This window comes from Polistes dominula, unplaced genomic scaffold (assembly GCF_049000335.1).
Source record: "Polistes dominula isolate Pdom_NZ unplaced genomic scaffold, Pdom_raw_medaka contig_24, whole genome shotgun sequence".
Taxonomy (NCBI): Eukaryota; Metazoa; Arthropoda; class Insecta; order Hymenoptera; family Vespidae; genus Polistes; species Polistes dominula.
This window is the reverse complement of record NW_028301150.1, coordinates 2046470-2065640: the sequence shown is the minus strand read 5'-3', so window position 1 is coordinate 2065640 and position 19171 is coordinate 2046470. Positions and strand designations below refer to the sequence as shown.

Sequence of the window (19171 nt, the reverse complement as noted above, 5' to 3'; positions counted from 1 at the left end):
AAAAAAATGACACAAAACAAATTCATCTCAATTATAATTTGTAAGACAAAATTATATGAAATGATTGAGAAAGATCATAGAGGGTTGGTTTTTTAATGTTGAAATACAAAACGATCAAGTAAATTTTCATGCTTCAACACGATTTTCATCCTCGTCGTCCTCGTTCGTCTTGTTATTTCAGGAGAGTGTAGGAAATTACCATGACAAAGACGAAATTGGCTGCATTCGGGTGAACAGTACTAGGTAGGCAGCATAGCAGCGAGAGAACACAGGGTGCAGACAGGCGCGTGTGGTGGGTTGGTTGGTTGGTTGGTTGGTTCTACGTTACCCGGATGGAAATGGGTCCTTCTAATTGTAGGTGACGTGTACACCAAATCTATCCTCCACTCCTGTTCTTGAGAGGTTCGAGATTTAAAACGACTGTTTAGACATGCACCACTTTTCTACGATTTTCATAATAAACAACATTCATCCATCAACATTCAATAAACATCATTGTAAAATAATCAAATAACAACTATATAACAAATAAGAAACTATTCTATATCTTAATTTGAACAAAAAAATCAAAAAAAATCACACAAACTAAACAAAATATTTCATTAACCTGAAATCTATTCAGTAGTTTTGAAGTTTCATTGATTATCAATAATATGATCCTAAATTTTTATATCTAAAGATATAGAATAAAATAAAAAAAAAACACAACAATCTCAAAGATAAAAGGACACGAATACAAAAAAAAAAGTAGAAACGAAAGAGTGAATAGAGGGCGCTACATAAAAAAAAGGGCAAAAGTAGTGGAGAAAACGGGGAGGAATGGTATTGGTCGATTCGTTTTGGTTGTGTAGAGAGGCATGTAGCATGGGCCACGTGGCATAGGCTTTTTTTCACTTGGCGAATACATTCCGAAACAAATCGTCGTAATGAAAATTGAACGAGAGACTGCAACGAAGCGGTGGTGGCGGGACAAACAACACAACGGAGGAGGACCTCGTAACGATTTGCCGGGCGAAATTGGGCACGTTTTATTTTTAGCCAAGCTCGCGTGGGCGAACACACATACACACACAAAGACAGACACATACATACATACATCACCATTACTACTACCATTCTCCGTATACTTTCTCGATGCTCCGAACTTCGAGGCTTTGCTGGCTAGTCCTCCTCCTCTTCCTCCACCACCTACCACCCCAGCCCTCCTCTCACCGTCATCCTACACTCCTCTTCTCTTCTCTCATCCCTTACCTACAAACAATCCGCCCACACACCGTCATTCCAGTCCTCTCTTCTTCCCTTCTAAGCTCTTCTATCCTTTTTTTACCCCTCTTTATTTTTCAACCCCATTCTACCCCCACCATAACGTTCCGTTACGCCACTCTGCTTCTGGCGTGGGTGACGCTTTCTTTCTTTCTCTATCTTTCTCTATCTTTCTTCTCGTCTCTCTGTTTCTTTTTATTTTTTGTAATTCTTCTCTCTCCAGCCCTTCCGTCCGGTATTTTCTGTCTGTCTCTTTTTACGGCGGACAAGAAACACAGTATTGCATGTGTGAAAGAGTATGAGAAGAGATTTTTGGACGATGAGATGCGACGACGTTTCGTTCATCGACACGTTTGGCTTTAACAAGCTCGTATAATATTATTTTGTTGAAAAATCATCTATCAATGAGATAAAAAAAAGAAAGAGAAGATAATGGTATGTACAGTTTTGTTAAAACATTCGAGACCACTTGCAGCACACCACCGTGTGTGCAATCATACTTAGCTGTTATTAATTATTTTGAGTAAAACATTTGTCGAAATAAAATTTTTTTTGTATAAATAGTATCTTTAAAGTATAGAAAAACAAAATTTGGCATTATAAAATTAGCAATATAATTACAAAAAAAAAAGAAATGGCTAGTGGAAACTGTGTTTGAAAATCGTGGTCTCGAATGAGTTAACAAGTATGTTAGAAACAATTAAATATTTTGGGTGAAGTATTCGTCGAAATAAAATCTTTTTTGTATAAATAGTATCTTTAAAGTATAAAAAGACCAAAAAAATTTTATATTGTAAAATTGGCAATATAATAAACCAAAAAATTAATAGTTCCTTGAACCGTGTTAAAAATGTTAGTTTACCGAATGGATTAACAAGTATGTTAACAAACAATTAATTATTTTGAGTAAGATATTTGTCGAAAAAAAAATTTTTTTGTATAAATAATATCTGTAAAGTATAGAAAAAAAAATTTAGCATTGTAATATTAGCAATATAATTATAAAAAAAAAAAAAGAAATGGCTAGTGAAAACCGTGTTTGAAAATCGTGGTCTCGAATGAGTTAACAAGTATGTTAAAAACAATTAAATATTTTCAGTAAAGTATTCGTCGAAATAAAATCTTTTTTGTATAAATAGTATCTTTAAAGTATAGAAAAACAAAAAAAATTTTATATTGTAAAATTGGCAATATAATAAACCAAAAAATTAATAGTTCCTTGAACCGTGTTAAAAATGTTAGTTTACCGAATGAGTTAACAAGTATGTTAACAAACAATTAATTATTTTGAGTAAAATATCCGTCGAAATAAGATTTGTTTTTGTTATAAATATAATAAAATCTTTAAAGTATAGGAAAAACAAAAGTTGGCATTGTAAAATTCATAATATAATAATAAAAAATAAATAAATAGCTCCTAGTATAATCGTGTTCTAAAAAAAATCGTGATCTCAAACGGGTTAATCTAACAAATTAGTTTTTATCAAGTTTATAAATTACTCCTTTTATTTATATTCTCAATTATATTTGTTATTAACAATAGAATATGTTAAAAAAAAACGTTCAAATCAAATATATGATTGAAATAATTAATCAATTTTGTCTTAAACGATTTGCAATTTGTGTTCGATTTTGGTTTGCCAAAAATTGTTGGAAATTCGTGGTAGAAATTGGTGAAAGTAAAATTATCGTCATAAATCCGGGCAACCTTTTTTTTTTTTTTTCAAAAAAAAAAAAAAAGGCGACAACTCTCACGAATCGTGATAAAGGTCCTAACGAGGAATTCTAATGACGCAGTTAAACCGTGCCGCCAGGTGAACTGTCGAAACGGATCCGCATGTTTGTTTGACCCTTCACCTCCAGTTTAACGACGACGTCTTCGATGCTTTTATCCTTTCGAAGTGTTCGAACGACTTCCTGAACCGAATCCAACCAACGGAATCGGGTGCCATTAGCGCGTCCGGCTTATTTTCAATTTTTTTATAATTCGAAAAGAAAACAAAAAATCCAAATTTACGGCTTGAACATTTAATAATAACTTCCTGATCTTTTCTTTGAATATGTACATATGTAATATTCGAATAAAAAGTTAATCCGAAAAAATCAACATAAGTGATATATTGTGATAAAAAGTTATTATCGTGAAATTTAATTGGATTTTTCTAAATTTTTATATTGTAAAAAGATAATTGAATTTTGACAAAGTTATAAATGTATTGAAATTATGTAAGTTTTGTAAATAATTATTATTAAGAATGTATTCTTAACGGAGCTACAACAATTTAACGTAGAATAAACAAATTGTTCTAATTATACAATTTATATTTTAATAATATTACAATTTTATATTAATTATAATTTATAATTATACAATTTATTAGCTTATCTAGTAATAATTCCCAATATTATTTAAAAGTAAAATATAGATATTATCAATTCATATTAAAATCTAACAAAACTTCGATACATTTATCTATTTCAATACTGAATTTAATCAAAATAATGAAATGAAGAAAAATTTCGATGTTAATCAGAAATTTGTAAAATCCCAAAAATACTTGGATTAAAAAAAAAGATACGATAGAGGTCACACACATATCGACATTTTCTTTTTCTTTCACTTTTCTTATCTTTTCTCTTTTATAACGATTCTTGCATATTAATACAATCATCGATGTCGTCAGCACGCTGCACCTGCGTTATCGGATTACTTCGTTGCACCTGTCCCGTGATACTACATTTTGAAAGTAGTTTATGCGTTACGTGGCATACCGCTTTTGCGCTTCCATGTACTAAGTTATATCTACTTGGTGAGAAAAAAAGAAAAAGAAAAAGAAAAAGAAAAAGAAAACAAAAACTAAAAAAAGGAATGAGAGAGTGGAGAAAGAGGATAAGCATTGATTCGTTTCAGAGACATAAACGAATGAAATCGATACACGAAGTTTCATTGGCTTTCTAAAAATTCAACTGACCAAAAATTCTATCCGAGGATTATGAAAAGATCAAATTTTGTGAAAAATAAACAAAAAAATAGCAGTTTCATTAAGCTTTCCTACGTCAAATTTTAACCCTTACAGTGCTATGGACGCATATACGTGTTTGTTAGTATTTATGTTAAATATAATGTAATGTTTATATTAATTAATTAAATTATATTCACAAAAAGAAAAACTGTAATTATTAAATATTATTTATTATTAGAATTTATAATAATAAATATATATTATATTTTTTATACATATATATATTATTTATTATATATTATATTTATTATATACAATATTATTATATATAACATATTATTTTATATTATAATTATTATATACAATATTATTATATATAACATATTATTTTATATTATAATTATTATATACAATATTATTATATATAACATATTATTTTATATTATAATTATTATATTATATTTATTATATATATATAGTAAATTATTCTGTTTCAACAAAACAATTTAGTTAAAAGTATTCACCACTCCAAAGTTTAATTAACTCGACTGTAACATTAATATTATTTATCTTTAATAAGAATAATCATTTTCTTAAAAATAGAAATTTTTCATTAAAAAAAAAAAAAAAAAAAAGAAAGAGATAACAATGATCGAAAAATATTTGACCGTCCTACCCTGTGATATGGTAACATCGTTTTTAAAATATATGTGACGTTAAAAGATAAAATGAGAAAACCGTTCCGGCACCACGATAACTTTTATTAGATTAGATAGACGAAGGGTGGGGGTGGCTTATATAGGTAGGTAGACGAGCTAAGGTGAAAATAGAAGTAAAAAAAAAAATAAGAGAGGGTGTGTCTACACATAGAAAGAAGGTTAGTTGTGTTAGATTGTGACCTGGTAGTATCTAACTACGAAGTGTGTGGCAACCAGGTGAACACTCATAGACGGCTCCATAAAATATCCATCGAGATGGGTGCATCCTAGCTGCTCTCCATTCGACTTCGAGACTTGCCGCAGTGCAAAAGTATATGTGTGTATGTGTAGAGAGAGAAAGAGAGAGAGAGAGAGAGAGAGAGAGAGAGAGAGAGAGAGAGAAGACCCCATTATGAAAATGCATCCGTCAAGTCAAATATTTCATGGCCGAACGTCAAGGTACAGTGATGGCGGAACTTACGAGCTACCGTAAAAGAGGCTGCAAAAGTGGAGAACGAGAGAAAAAGAGATGAAAGTACTCGCTATATTCCAAACAAGTATGTGTGTATATATGTATATATACAGTATGTGTGGGTGTATATATATATATATATACGTTAAAATATAGGGCAAGGGAATACGTCGAACATTCTTCGAAAACCAATGAACAATTTTACAAATGCAATGTTTTCCATAAAACAAATTTTATTTTAATACATATTTATTCTCATTATATATTTATTTAACCCTTGGAGGAGTGCTATGGACGCATATATACGTTTGGTAAAAATTATTAGCATGGTCGTTCGACACATATACTTATCATCATATCTGTTAATATTTATGGAAAATAAATGTAATATTTATATTAATTAAATTACATTATATTTAGATATAAAAACGTTTAATTATTAAATATAATTTATTATTAGAATCTATAATAATAAATTGTATATTATATATATATATATTAATATTATTATACAATATATACATATATAAATAATAAATGACTCTGTTTCTAGAAAACATTTTAGTTAAAAGTATTCAGTACTCAAAGGATTAATTAATAACATTAATTTCAATTGCATTCATGTTTGAACGTAAAATTAATGGTAATTAAACTAAACGAATAGAATACTCTCTTAGCTTTAAAGTTAATTATTTGAAAAATTCATTTGTAATACATACATGATATAAAATAACCCAATCGGAACGATTCCTTTTCTCTTGTACCGAATTTTATGACACAAATGTAGGAAAATAATACAAGATATATGAAAGTTTGTGGCATTCATGTTTGTTTGATCAATATTACGGTGTAATATTTCAGGAAATTCTTCAAATGGAATAACATAAAATCACAAGTCATTGAGATACAGTTTCGAAGTAATTTTTTTGTTTGTTGAAAATATGATACGATACGATACGATCGATTTTATTGGTTAAGAAAATTCTGTCGGTCAAACTCGTACTCGTAAGTAGAAAAGGTCGACGCGTGATCGGACAAGAAGAAAACTCGACGTTTTACAAGAGCAAGGAAAAATTTGAAAAATTGAATTCGTTGAATTTGTTTGATTAACAAAATTCCTTTGCAAAACATTTTTTTTAATGTATAATTGTTAATAAATATATATCAAACTATTATAAAATATTTGAAGAAATGTCCCTTCGTGATGTGCATTTACCGTATAAGGAAATAAAAATTATTGTGGCTATCTTGGAAGTCTTCGATGAACGGTACTCGTTGGGTTGGACCGGCATTTCTATCTCTCTATCCTTTTCCATCTCTTACCTGAGTATCTACCTTTCTTTCTCAACTTCCCTTTTCTATCCGAGTTTAATACTTGAAAGTTTTCTCTTTTTGTCAGCTCGAGATAAGAACATTACACGTACATAAATATTCTTCATCGTAATAACATAAAATGAAAGAAGACAATAAAGTCTGAAGAAAAATGTATTCAAAATGATAACCACAAAAAAAAAAAAAAAAGAAAATTAAATTCAATATTCCTTTTTTTTTTTTTTTTTAATTCGAATGATTAAACATTACAAAAAAAAAAAAAAAAAAAAGAAAAAGAACTGTTAAAGAGAAAAAACATTAACCGTGTATGTATTTTGCTTGATTTCATGATTTTACTACCTTTGTAATTATTAACTATGTCAAAGTAAAAAAATAAAAAAAAAAATAAAATAAAATAAAAAACAACAAAAATGTAATTAAATTTTATATTTATAGGATTTTACGGTGTACATACAATAGATTTATTTAAAATTTTAATCCCACTTACGAGCACGTAGAGAAAAAAAAAAAAAAAAAAAAAAAAAAAAAAAACAAAATAAAGCAATGATACACTTTCATGGAGATAAAACTCGAATTTTAATTAATCGCGAATAATAAATATCGAAAAACGTTGGTAATATCGTTAGGCGATCGTTAAACGTTAATACACGGGCGTGAGTGCGTGTTACTTCGGCTCGGAAACGCGTTGCATGCTAGTGGCATTTTGTAAAATAGGCAAGCCGTAAATATGCACCATTGGCCCGGTAACGTGGCGAAACAACGTTATTGGGCACGCACCCAATAACCGGCTGGCATACTATAATTAAGCCTCTATTCTTTGCGACAATTAACTTCACGTTGGAACGCGGAAATACGCCGTGTATACGATATACCTTCCAATTTTTTTTTCTATGATCGTTACGCCAATGTCCACGCCTATAAATCAATGAATGACATGTTCCCCCGCCCCCCACCCCATCGAGAAAATATTTGACAAACAAGATTCCTGACTTCGATAAAATTCATTCTTTTTTACTTTAACCAAATTATGTAAAGAACAATTTTGTGAATAAATCATATCAATTGAAATTCATCAATGATATAAGTTTAACTTCATCAATTTTATCTAGCGAATCATCTATAAATTATATCTGACTAATTACACCTGAACCGATTTTGATATTGTCGTAATGGTATCGTTAAATCATTTATCAAATGATGAACGCGACTGAAAACGCTTTCCTAAATGTTATAAGCCAAGATTACACGTACATTATTGGTACCGAGCCAAACTGCTCGATTTATTTACGGCTTACCTTAGATCAGATAAAACACGTCGATTCCACTCAAATCTTTCCGCCGATTAAGACGATTTGGCGCATTTACGCGTTCGCTTACGTACGCGATGTGAAACGCGATGAACCAACCACCCCCCCCCTCCCTCCCACCCCTTACACGTTCTTCCATCAACCAATCGTAATGAGCATACTTAAACGAGAATTATAAGTAGGAATGCACGTATACCAACTTATGAATATCTTCGAATGTTCTAAAGCATCACTGTATATGTATACATATCATTTCTGTAATTCAGTATTATTTACAGTTACCTAATTAAAATATCGATTTTAAGTTGAAAACAAATTTTTCAAGTTTATACAATGAAATAAAATTTTCATATTTATGTGAATTAAGTGAAATTTGAAATTATTTGGTTTGTAATTGATACATTTGAATGAACAAAAAAAAAAATATTAAGTTGACCCCAAAAATTATTTCCTTTTTTTTTGGTGATAAGTTTAACAAAATTGCATGCGTAATACTTTTTGTTATTTTTATAAATAAATATACCAAATTTATATATATAGTAATACTGTACTATATAATGTATAGTAATAGGTAATATTGTAATAGGTAAAATAATATATATATATATTACTTTATATATATATATTATTATTTTATTTTACTTATAAAATATATTATATATTAATATATTAACATATTAATATATTTAATAATATAATATATATAAAATAGTATAGCTATACTATATATATTGTAATATAGTATATATAGTTATTTTATATATAAATATACCAAATTTATATATATAATATAGTAATACTATACTATACTATATTATATATAGTACTATACTTATATAGTAATACTGTACTATATAATATATAGTAATAGGTAATATAGTAATAGGTAAAATATACTATATAGTATTCGTGGAATTACTAAAAAAAAAGAAGAAACCTTTGGGACCACCTAAAATTGTGTTAATTTGGTAACACTTGATTAACGTTAATTTGGTAACACTTGATTAACATAAATTTGGTAACATTATATTTTTTTCTTAAAAAAAAAAAAAGAAAAAACTCATTTCTATCTTAATTTTGATGATTTCATTCATATAACTCACTTATACGTATTACCTACTTATCAACCTACCAACCTACCTACCTATCTACCTACATACATAACATATATGTATAATTACATCAAAAAATATCAATATGAACGGAAAGAAGGTGACTACTCGCGATGCAGGAAGCTGACTCACTCGCGCGAAATCCAAGCACGAAAAACGCGTACCACCCCCTTAGGCGATATTGCGCACGCATTTACACACATTCTCGCTTATTCTACTACTCCTCTCCCCATCGTCAACTCGCACCCCCCACTCCCTTTTTTTCCCTTCACATGACGACACCGTAGAGCCCTCTCTGTACTTCACCGTGTCCCCACCTAAAGGTCTGTTCGCGTTTCAATCCCCACCCACTCACTCAACCAACCTGTGCTCTAACTTTTTCCATTTCTTTTTATCTCTATATTTTCTTTCTCTCTCTCTCTCTTTCTCTCTTTTTCACCTGCGCACCGAACACAACACACACACATCAGCCTGTATCGTCTATAAAGTTCCCTCCCCCCTCAGTCTCAGTCCCTTCCACCATCCGTGGCTTCTATCAACGACAAAAGTGGAATGGAAGAGATGGAAGTAGAGAAACGAAGAGAATGCAGATGCAAAGAAAGAGATGAAAGGATGCGAGCCTAGCGAAAGAGTGAGAAGGGGTGGAGAGGGGGTGGTGTAGAGAACCTACCGCTATCTTTCCACATATCCTTTCTCCAGTGTATAGTGAGAAGCAATAATAGTGCATACGGGGAATACCTCTTTCAATTAGATTTTTCTACAGATTCTCCGAATATATATATATATATATATATATGTGTTTGTGTGTATGTATGTATATTTATATCCTAGAAAAAAGGGCATTATTTCATTAAGGAATAATTGTAACAAATTTACTCGATGATAGATATGTCATTTAAATTTTATATATATATATATATATATATATATATATATATATATATATATTAACTAATATTCAATTATACTAAATTATACTAATATATTATATATATTATAAAAATATATAATATATAATATAATATTAGTATATATATATATATATATATATATATATATATATAGTTATACTATGTTAATTATTATATTATAGTATATATATAATATAAAAAAGTATATATAATTATTATTATATTATAAAATTATATATAATATTAATAAATAATAATAAATAAGTACAATAATATAATATTAGTGTATATATATATATACTATTTGTGTTAAAATATGAAACAACTTTTTCCTATCCCCGATCTAATATTCCTAAGTTCGTAGGTTGAAAAGTTTTGGGCTTCAATAATAAAAAAAAAACTTTTCAAACACACAACGAACACACAACGAACACACACATACACACACACACACATGTTAAATTTTATATAAATAAATAAAATTGAGAATAGAAAATTTGAAAAATTGTTAAATATAACCAAAATTGTATTCACTTTACAGTGAATACAATTGTGAGGTGGATTTATAATACCTGTGAGGTATTTTACCAAGCCTATCTCGTAAAGACAGTATTCTACTTGGTTTGGTATACTTATCGCGTTGTTACGCGTTACTGTTGAAGAGAAGACAAGAGAAGAGAAGAGAAGAGAAGGGAAGGTCGGAGTACTGTCCTAGGCAAAAACCTTCAGGCATTTCTCGACTCCGACTTGTTCGATCGACGACTACGACGACGACGACGACAACGATGACGCCGTTGTGGGACGGTAACCAAGGACAGGGATGATTCGTATGAGAACAAATGCTTCATAATTTTCAATGATTTAATAGGCTTATGTAAGAATATAAAAAAAGGACTAATAATTTTTTTTTCATCTACTAAATTATTTAATCGATTATTCTCGAATATCGTTTTTTTCCCCAAATTTATATTAAATCAAATTAAAATTAAATTAATTGTTGATTTTTGACACTTAAATTGATTTCAATTGATTTCATTAAATTGAAATAAATTAAATAAAAATATTAACAAAACTTTTATTATTTAAGTATTAAATATAATTAATTAATATATTAAATTAAATATAATAAGTATTAAAAATAAATAATACATTTATATTAAATTAGAATTTAATAAATTTATATTAATTAATATATAATAATTTTATAATAATTAAAAAATATGAATTTTAATTTTATATAAAATATATACACATTAAATTTATTATAAATAATATTAAATAATAAATTTATATTAATTAAAATTTAATTAAAATATTTAATATTACCTTTTTTTTTTTTTTAAATATATATATGTGTATCTACTATTGTACGAATACAATTTTTGTAACAAAAGTATTTTAATAATATTTAATAATACGTCTATCCTTGAACTATTAAATCCAAAAAATCTTGATACTTTCAATCTACAATTATCATTAAACGAGATCACAAAAGTAAACGTGATATTTCAATTGAAATTCATAATTTAAGTATAATCGTGTTCCGACGTAAGAATTAAAATGAAAAGTAGTTATATCAGAAACACGTCAATAACATTGTACTACCTATTCAAACGATTTCCTATTGTTTCTCCTCTCTCTCTCTTTCTTCAATTAATTTATTACATAATACAGTCGTAAAGAAAAATGTTGAGAAATAGGACGATTAATGAATATTTGACGATTATCGAATAGCTTACTATTTCCATACATATATATATACACTTCTGTATAATTTTCTCTTGATTATTATCTCAACAAAAAAACAAATCGATTAAAACGTATCTCATAAAGATTAATGACTGATTATCGTAAAAATTCACTCAATGTTCCTTTGTATTTCAAACACATTTATTTCTTTCATTCACCAAAAAGTTATTTTATGCAAACCAACAACAACACAAGTCGTTTTACGATAGCTTGTAAAAAATCACGATGATAATATTCGAAGAAATACATTTTATCCGTGAGATAAAAGTTCCTTTTATAACAAAAGATAATTGCGTGAGGAGAAAACATTATTTAAGTAAGTAAGTAAGTAAGTAAGCAAGCAAGCGTATTTCAACTTACGACAAAGTAGTACTGTACTGATGCAAATGATTCGACGAATGTGAATGCACATTTCTAACGGCATAAAAATCTAACGGTGTATTTATCCTTCAAACCAAAATTATTCTTTTTTTTCATCTTTCTCTTTCCAGGAGATTCTTCGTTCTTTGAAACACCTTTTACGAAATACAAAAAAAAAAAAAAAAAGTTGTTGCACATTTATCAATCAAAATGAAGATGATTTAATGAATTAAATGAATACGTTTCTCGTAAAGAAACAAAAAAAAAACATAATAATAATAATAATAATAATAATACAACCTTCCTCCCCTCTCCTCCTTACCCTCACCCTCTCTAATTTTTTTTTCTTTACGTATCTAATTTCACAAAAGGATGAATTTACATCGAAACAAGTACTTCGATAGTTTGCAGATGAAACGTTTTGGATTTCTAGAACGTAACCATAGTTACCCGATAGCAGAGCTATGCTTTGAGGTGCAAAGCATGAAAAAAAAAATAAAAAAATAAAAAAAAATAAAAAAATGAAATAAAAGGAAGGAAGAGAAGATGAAGGTGGGTGGTTAGGAACAACATGGAGAAGGTCGGAATCGTCGTTATTACGTGACACCATTACGCAACGTTTTACTGCCAACGATGGAGAGTAGTATCAAATCGTGCGTATACATATATATATGTATATATATATATATATACTAGAATCGATCCTAATCCTGAAAGTTGCACAATTTTTGCGAGGACGGCACAAAACACTGAAATATCCGTTCGTATTTCTACGAAATTCTTGTAGGTAGCCGAACGTTCGAACAAACCCCGTTCACCGTTTCGACGTTCCTCTCACTTTGACTTACGAAATTCCTTTATACGATATTGCAACAAGAATATTACGAAGCATCGATTCTTCTATTTTTCTTCATTTCATTTATGCGAAAATGCAATTTAACAACTGGTCGTCGATCAAATCGAAACGTAAATCAAATGTTATCAAATGTGAACATAATTATGACAGTTGTTTTGTAAGTTTAAATTGAAAAACAAGAAATAAGTTTATCAGTTATTTCATACTGATTTACTTATTATTATTAATTAAATAGTTAATAATATTTATAAGTTAAAATTTATTAGTTAAATATTAAAATAACTAATAATAGTTATTAGTTAAATAATTAATAATAAGTTTTATTTATTATAAAACTATTTAATTTTATTTAAATTATATATTTATTATGAATAAATATATATTTGATTAAATAACTAAAATTATTATTATTATTATTATTATTAGTTAAAATAACATAATAAATAATGTTAGTTTAAATCATTTTATAATTTAAATTTAAATTATCTTTTAAATTATAAATTAATAATTAAATAAACGTACACTGAATACACTTAATATTATTTCATTCTTCTTTCTTCTTATTAACCAATAACCACAAAAATTTGTCAAATATACATAAAAAAAATTAAATACGAATTTTATATATCCATTTTCTGTTTTTTTTCTTTCTTTCTTCTAATTTTTATTCCCAAGAACAAGAGAAATCTCTTTAGGTAATTCACTCTCGTTAATGGTGTCGACAAACCTTTAAGTATTATCATTAAATCATGATTGATTATAAATATGAAAAAAAGAAAAAGTAGGATATTTTTTGGTCTCCTTACATTTTATTTTTTAATCGCATTATCCATCAGGACGACCAAAGTCGAGGAAGCAAGATCATTATCTAAGATCGCCACGGATCCAATAAAACTTGCTTGGTCCTTCGACAATAAATTATCGACCCTTGAAGAAACAAAAAAGTATGAAAAGAAAAGTAGAAGAAAAAAGACCAAAAAAAAAAAAAAGAGGAGCTTGAAGAGGTGCAGGAGGTGGAGAAGGAAAGGTTTAAGGAGTAAGTATAACAACAGAGAGTTAAACGATCGATAGGTGGAGAGAAGAGGGGGCGGGAGATAGATCGGAAAGGGAGGAAACGATCGGTGTGCGGAAAGATCGAACAAGAGGGGGGTGGGGCTGGGAGACGGGGAGGGGTGGGGAGGGGAGGGGTGGGGAGGGGGAAGGGAAAGAAATAATGAAAGGAGGGCGCGGTGGTCGGTCACTTGTTGCGATCCTGTTAGTTCACCTCTTCTTCGTTCCGTCCTCCTCCACCTCCTCTTCCTTTCCCTCTTTCTTTTCTTCTTCCACGAGTTATATGACGAGGAGGACAAGTAGAGTTCGTCGCAAAGAAAACGGAAAGAGACGAATGGATGCCTCTATTTCATGGGACTACTACGACTACCATAAGACCAGGAGAAACCTATGGCGATTCTTCTTCTTCTTCTCTCTCTCTCTCTCTCTTGCGAGAGAGTAAGAGAAAGAGAGAGAACCAATTTATGCGACTACGTGATCCGCTAGTTCAACGCTTCCCGCATTTCGTAAATCCGCTGAGATTAAAAAAATAAGGGGAGTAAAGGAGAATGTAATTTATCCCATGGTTCTCTTATTTTGTTTATTTTATTCATAATTCATATTTCAACGAAATTTTATGTGACTTTTAACTATTTTGTTTTTGTTTTATTTTGTTTTGGTTTTGCTTTTGGTTTGGTTTTTTTCTTCTAAAGACGAGTTAAATCAAAATAAAAATTTCATCGTAAAATTTCTAAATTAGGATTTATGAAATTTACAAAAGACCAATGTAAAAGGTCGTGCACAAGAAATATTATTCTTTACGAAATAGGCATACATATATACATATATATATATATACTCACGACAATCGTCCGGTAAAATAGGAGGTAGCGAACAGTACCGTTAACTTTGAACTTACCTGAAACAGAAACGAATACCCGTGTTAAAGGAAAAGATTCACAACTATGACAGTTAAAAAACATACTATTATAGTTGTATGCCCTAAGAACCGTTGAGTCTTTACACTTTAAACTACTGATGTTAAAATAACATCTCTCTCTCTCTCTTTCTGTCCGACCTATTTTGAAATATAAAAAATCATTTTATCATAGCTACTAATACATCAATTTCAACGATATTCTCTATGTGTGTTCAAAAAAAAGGAGTAACATTTTTTGTTAATTTAGAATAAAACAAAAAACAAAAAATGATCATCATCAAGCTGCCTTGCACGAATGTCAGACGATCAAACATTTCTGACTAAACGACTCACAAGGATATTTCCAGAGATACTCTCCTCTATGAAGCCCTAATGTTATAACGAAGTTATTAACGCTTCAGGCTAGTAGTGTACATAATGTATCTTAGACCAAGATTCGGTTCCAGCAAGCCTCTCGACGTGGTCCATTGCACCGAAGTAGCAAGTACGTCGACGCTACTCTCATGCTTTACTATCCGCCGCCCCGTTCTCCACCTAACTCGTTTGCTCTCTCGCTTCCCATGATACTCCTCCTCCCCCTCTCCCACTTTTCATACTCTCACACTCGCTTTCTCTCTCTCTCTCTCTCTCTCTCTCTACTCTCTCGCTCTCTGTCTTTTTCGTAACAGAACTCGATGCACGGAAAACTATAGTCACATTGGATGCGTTAGCTCAACTACTGAAGGTCGAGAACAGTTAGGTCAATTTATTTTCAGGCTGAGAAGGGGCTATGAACTATTGACACGCCTAGGTCGCCTTGCTATTGGCCCGCTTCGAGCGTTGATGATTCCGCATTAGCTCGGTCGATAGTTTCCCCGGATGCTTGCAACGCCGCCACCACCACCACCGCCACTACCACCATCAGCACACTACCCACCATCATCACTACCACTTCTCTACCGATAGTTCTGCACGCTAGACTCTGCCATCTAATGTAGGCCGTATAATTATTGCGTAATTAGCAAATTTGAACACCGGCCGCTCGATCGATAATCGTAAATTATTGGGATTGGTCAGCCGAGGCTGATGCATCGCTTACGCTGCTGGCACCAACGAAACCGTCCGGAATCGGCCACGCGGATATCGCTTCAGCAACACAATTCACTGACGATACACCCCGTCGCCATTGCCATCACGATCACCATCGACGCAATATGCCGCGACTCCTATCTCTCTCTCTCTCTCTCTCTCTCTCTACTGTCTCTCTATTCGATAAATCTGTGAATCTTCCTCGATGAGCACGCGAATGGCCCTGTTGGTCTATACGATGGCGAACCTATTAATGTGATCCCTTGATCGGCTTCAATATTCAACGTAAACGCGATTATACGTTCTCACGTTAAATAATAAAGATCCTAGATTGCAACTAAACATAGAAATTGAAAATTATTCCTAATCTTTCCATTCCTATTTTATTCATGAAACTACTATCATCATGCTGTCAGATTATTATGTATCAATGTTACGATGGTGTCCCCTTTAAATTACTAATGTGCTAAGAGAATTGATAAGAATTTGTTGTTGAATTGGTCAAGGATACTCTCTCTCTCTCTCTCTCTATCTCTCTCTATCTATCTAAACCCATTGACACAGATATAGTGTCGGAACGAATTTGATTTCTCGTTTGAAATCGTGTCGACTTGTGAACACCAGTGTAAAAGTTCAAATCACATAACACCATGTTCAGCTAGCTCATCGAGTGATATCACACACGCCTTTGTATTCGTTGAAACAAAAAGAAAAAAAATGTTACTCATTCGCGAGAACGAACGAACTCTAAATTCCTATAACTCTCTGTCCTGTTCCTCATCGACGTTAACCCTCCCTCCTACTCTCTCGCGACCGCTCGAAAAAGCATCGCGAGTATGTACGAGCCAATAATTCTACGCTCGGTTAATATCCGCGATCGAAACAGGCTCGCGAAGTTCTACGCCACTACGCCAGCCAGTACACCACCTCGCGGATAATAATTATTTTCGTAATTTCCTGGTATTTCGCGCGGTGAGCCCATCAATCCGAAAATCGTATAAACCAACTGTCACGTTCACGCCCAAATTCAAAACAGAGGGAGCGCCGTTGCACATCCTCATATAGCTCGTCAAATACCATTTAATCCCCCGTGAAATCCGGTTTAATTTCGACCAGTAGTATGTATATACCTATGATATATATTTATATATATATATATATATATATAAATTCAAATTCACATCCAACACAGAAAAACGTCACTTTATATACATATACATAGATATTTTTATATAAATATGTGACTGCACAATTGCCAACTCTATACTTATGAATATCTTCACTTTAGTTTTTTAACAATTTTCGTAACTCCTATCAAAATGATTTCAATTGTGTCGGTCAGTAACTTTTAATAAAACAAAACTTTGGTACCAAAATAATACTATTGATAATCTTTGTATTTCAAAAAGAGTCTTGTACAAAGTTGATCCACCAAAATGTTTCTTATTTTTTCTTTAACATTTTTAATTTATAATAGTGCAAATTTGATTAATTTCATTTAATTTTGTTTAACATGTATAAACATATTTCAATTATTACTGTACTATGTGAACTACGAAAACTATGTGTGTGTGTGTGTGTATTATAATCAAATATTTTCTTCCATATCTTATTAACCTGTGTTCAATTATATAAAAATTGAAACACTGTGAGAACATTTGATCAATTGTTTGAATCACTGTATAAATAGAAAGAAAATATATATTTGCAATTAAATCGATCAATGTTGAATCTTTCAGTATCAAAATCAAAGATCCTCTACCATTTGGAGAACAAAGACAGATATACAGCAGAAGGTTCATATACGCATCGCTACCTTTTGTCGATTCCGTGTTTGTTTATGCTAACACGGTACAAGGCGTAATATCGAGCCATGGGCCCAATACCGCGAGCCTCGATAATGGCCGATAGGATGTGCCAGCAATAGGGCTGCCACCCAAACTCCGATATTGGAAATCCGCCATGAGAATTTCCTCCGTATCCTATCCACCCTCTCGTTTCGGAAATGACATGTCAATGTAGTCATCGTGAGCCCAGAATTTCGAAAGGGTTCGTGAATTTGACTTCTGCGTTCACGGCATACTCAAAAATCTGTATTTTTTGAAACTCAGGTATTGCAAACAATTTGTTGATAACGAAATATAATGTTACTTTTTTTTTACGTAGAATCATTTTCAGTCTGATTGTATCAACCCAACTGAATACAAACTGTATATATTACAGAACTACGTGTAAAACTGAAATATATATATATATCAAACTTAATTTGCATGTTACTTAGCATTTTAGTCGACTTAATCTATGCAAATAACAAACAACATATTTTTCTAACGCTCAGGTTAGTAGTAGTTCCTAATCCTTGAGAAAACATCGATCAGAAGTATCTGATACAAAATGCTTGCTAAATAATCATACAGGGTGATTCGGTAAAAAAGTATCGATCTTTTTCATCGATCGAAAGTGATTAAGTACCGATCGCAATAGGATAGGCGTGTAAGCTGTAGGAAGTTAACGATGACACGACCCATTTAAACGGAAGAAGAAGGGAAGAAATGAACGCAAGATGATTCGCTAAATTTTCTTTTGCAAAAAGCCACGAGACAAATTCGCGTAGTAGGTTTTTGTTGCATTATTTTTTTTTTTTTTTTTTTTTACAAATTAAAACAATTTACAAAATAATTGATTTTGTGCGATTGATTTTACTATAAATTTACATGTTACGAGTGTCAGAGGATTATCGACGTTTCGGAAGCTGAATAAATACTGGCTGATAATACGCGACGAAGAATTGAACTTTTGCGATATTAAACTTTCATTGGCAATAAAATGAATAGCAGACAACAAAATAATGTAAATACATTCAATAAACATTCTCTGATCGTTGATCCCGAAATGAATAACTATTTGTTTCGATAAAAAGAATAACTTCATATCATTTTAATATTAATCCTGTAAATTACAAGATTCATATATCTAAAAGAAAAAAAAAAAAACACTTCGCTTATTTAATATCGAACGAATCATGTTGTTAACACCAAAGGTATTATGCTACGAGATAAAGAATATCTTTCTTTAATAAAATCCAAATATCAGAAAACAGGATATTGTAGG

At 30.7% G+C, this 19171-nt stretch overlaps 1 protein-coding gene and 1 long non-coding RNA gene across 6 annotated transcripts in view; both read right to left on the bottom strand.

The window, feature by feature from the left end:
- mam (neurogenic protein mastermind) overlaps window positions 1-19171 on the bottom strand; it is a 190537-nt gene that overhangs the window by 128053 nt on the left and 43313 nt on the right. The window lies entirely within an intron of this gene.
- LOC149030785 (uncharacterized) lies at window positions 13562-15464 on the bottom strand. Its single transcript, XR_016178324.1, has 3 exons — window positions 15326-15464; window positions 14916-14971; window positions 13562-14588 (listed from the first exon to the last, which is right to left on the bottom strand). It is a non-coding gene; the product is annotated as an uncharacterized LOC149030785 (long non-coding RNA).